This window comes from Dipodomys ordii, unplaced genomic scaffold, assembly GCF_000151885.1.
Source record: "Dipodomys ordii isolate 6190 unplaced genomic scaffold, Dord_2.0 Scaffold89, whole genome shotgun sequence".
NCBI classification, from domain to species: domain Eukaryota; kingdom Metazoa; phylum Chordata; class Mammalia; order Rodentia; family Heteromyidae; genus Dipodomys; species Dipodomys ordii.
Window position 1 is genome coordinate 8,930,070 of NW_012267305.1, and position 3,469 is coordinate 8,933,538.

Here is a 3,469-nt window from a genome sequence, read left to right on the forward strand (position 1 = left end):
GCATGCAAGGCAAGCGCTCTACCACTGAGCCACCTTCCCAGCCCTGAAGTCTTGGGTTTCTAATACAGTCAGCAGATACATCTGAAGAGTAGTCATAATGTGCTAGGAATCTGGCAGGAGAACATGAGTTTTTGCAGCTCTGTTTATGGAGTTGGTCAAATGAATATGTTAGCTGATGGTCTGCTTTTCATAGTCTTCTACAACAGCTTTTGACAACACCTGGGTTTTCTTTGGAATGTGTGAGAAGGCATTAAAAGGGACAAAAATAAGTTATGCTTGTCTTTGAAAAAAATCTCAAAGAGTGACTGTGAAAGAAAGGAGAGCAGTTCTAATTTCAGGTTCAGTTTGTGATCTCTAAAAAAGTTAACTTTGCATCCATCCCAGGTTTTGCTCAGAATACTTTGATCTGGATGAAATTCCATTTTTGCAGTGGAGCAAATGAGACTTGAGAATAGGTGTTTACTAGTAGGAAAACAAAGAGACAGTAAAACTGTAATAACAAAGGACTATCTGAGCAAGAATTCTATCTCTTGAGGGATCTTAGAAATTACATTTTAAAGTTGCAGAAATGTGTGTGATAGTAAAGTGAACAAGAAAATTGAGTTTGTAATCTTTTTTTCCAAAATTGATCTGTTTGAATTTATAATCAGAATATTTTCTGTGATTTGTTTAATACAATTGGATATGAGAAGATAGTATTTTCTACTGGGCACTTGCATTTCCAATATATACATTATTTTTCTATTTTTTTGTTACTGTTGTTGTTGGTCATGGGGGCTGCTGACCTCTGGGCCTGGGTACTCTCCCTCTGCTCTTCAGCTCAAGGATAGTGCCCTACCACTTGAGCCTGAAGTAGAGGAGACTTGAGCTGGTACAGCTTCTTTCCAGGCTTTGCCTTTTTTTTAGGGATTTTAGGAAAAAAAAACCTCTAAACAAGGTTAACTCGACCTTGACTCCAACCAGCCCAGTTCTAGGAATGGAAATAATGCCTCTAGGTCCCCCTCCCCTTTACAAATGTAACCCATCTTGATTGTTCAGTTTAGGACTGACCCATAATAGGTTGTAATGTGGCTCCAACTGGCGACACCACGTGCTTATGGTAAACCCTGCCTTTTGCACATGCTTAAGGTAAACACTGCCTATTGGCCACCTGTGTGGTACGACTGTACAATACTTTGTGTGATACGATCCCATTGGTCACCTGTGCATGACCAGACTAGAACTCATGGATTTTTGCCTTTAAAAACCAAAGAATGGGGGCCGCTCGGGGTTGCAGTATCATCTCCCAAGCCTGTGCTGTGGCCCTGGCCGGTCAGTGTAGGAACCTTCTCAATAAAGTTGCTTCTTTATTAACAATTTTGTTGCGGTGGGCTCTGTCACTATGGATGACTAGGTGGGCTTGCCTGCCTGAGTAGGGAGTCTTCCTACTACAAGTCACAGTGCCACTTTTGGTTTTTTTCTGCTTATGTGTTGCAGAGGAATTGAACCCAGGGCCTCATGCATGTGAGGCAAGCGCTCTACCACTGAGCCAACTTCCCATCTCCTATTTTTCTATTGCTTTTAAAAAAATTAATTTGTTGTTGTTGTTGTTGGTCATGGGCTTGAAATCTCGGCCTAGGCGCTGTCCCTCAGCTGTTCAGCTCAAGGCTAGTGCTCTACCACTTGAGCTACAGTGCGACTTCCTGTTTTCAGCCTTTCTTGCTCAGGCTGACTTTGAACCTGGATCCTCAGATCTCAGCCTTCTGAATAGCTAGGATTACAGGCTTGAGCCACTGGCGCCCAGCTATTTTTTTCTTCCTCTTCCTCCTCCTCCACTTCCTCCTTTCTACTTCTTTTGGGGAACTCTGGGCCTGGGTGCTGTCCCTCAGCTCTTAAGCTTAAGGCTAGCACTGTACCACTTGAGCCACAGCTCCACTTCCGGCTTTTTCTTTTTGCTTATGTGGTGCTGAGGAATCGCACCCAGGGCCTCAGGCATGCAAGGCAAGTGCTCTGCTAGTGAGCCACCTTCCCAGCCCGCTTCTTTTTTGTTTTTTTTGGTCGGTCTTGGGGCCTGAACTCTGGGCCTGGGCACTGTCCCTCAGCTCTTAAGCTTAAGGCTAGCACTCTACCACTTGAGCCACAGTGCCACTTCTGGCTATTTCCCTATTTTTTTTAATTGTGAAAATACTGTACAGAGGGGTTACAATTACATGGGCAAGATAATGAGTACATTTCTTATCAAGCATTGTAGCCTCCTTCTTTGTTTCTCCTTCCCTATTTTCCTATTTCTTATTGACAAGAGATTCTAGATTGATGCCTAGAATGTATATCAATAAGCTTATCCACCCCTCAATTCCACTATCTAGTATAGTGGCAGCCACGTGATGTTTCTTTAGTACATAATGATTACGTGAAATTTAAGTAGTTTATGTACTCAATAAAAAGTAAATATGGAAAATAAGTTCCATTTGAAAACATTTTTTTTGCCAGTCATGAGGCTTGAACTCAGGGCCTGGGCACTGTCCCTGAGCTTTTGCTCAAGGCTAGCACTGTACCACTTGAGCCACAGGACCCACTTCTGGCTTTTTCTGCATATGTGATACTGAGGAATCAAACCCAAGGCTTCATGAATGCTTGGCAAGCACTCTACCACTAAGCCACATTCCCAGCCTGAAAGCATATCTTTGAAGAGAGCAAAACTTTAGATCACGTATGAGCAAAATCAAATATCCTAACGTGATTATAAATTTAACATAAATTGAAACTCAGTAGATATAGCCGACATAGCCTCTAGTGTGGGCAAACACGAGGAATCATATTGGGGAAAAGACATTCCAGTTGTAGAACTAGAGGTTTTGTCTGTAGACAACTAGGACCCTTTGGGAGGAAAAAAAAATTCAGGTCTCCTACAGTTCACTTTATTGAGGATAGAGTCCTGGTTGACCACAGAATAAAGTTTGAATTTTTATAGCTGCTTTCTGAAAATCCTTTTGGATTTTATGGTGTCTATCCATAAGCCCTGAGCGATTATGAGAACTGTGAGTTCTTTTCTTAGGATGACCAACACTTTCAGACTGACCTTGCTTACTATCCCGAACTTTACCCTGTTCGCCCTTCTAAAGCCTTCCCCCTTTAATCTGTTTGTGGACTTGGTCAAATTTCCAAGTTGTCAGGAAAGTTTCCCAGAAAAATTTCCCCAACCATTTCACATTTTGATGTGTCCTGTATCCTCAGGAAATCGCTGTGATGGGCTCTTGGGACAGTGGCTTTGACAAAGAAAACACCACGTAAATGATTTGTGGAAATGAATGTAAACCCCAGAGGGCAAAAGGAGAAGTATATTTTGGACCCTAAAGGAGGCCCAAATGCAGCTGAGACTAACCCCAGACTGGCTGGAAGAAAATATTACTCAACTTCCCAGTTATTTATTTTTCACTTTTAGAGGAGGATCTGCAAGCTGTCCTACAACCTCGCTTCCCCCCTCCCTCCC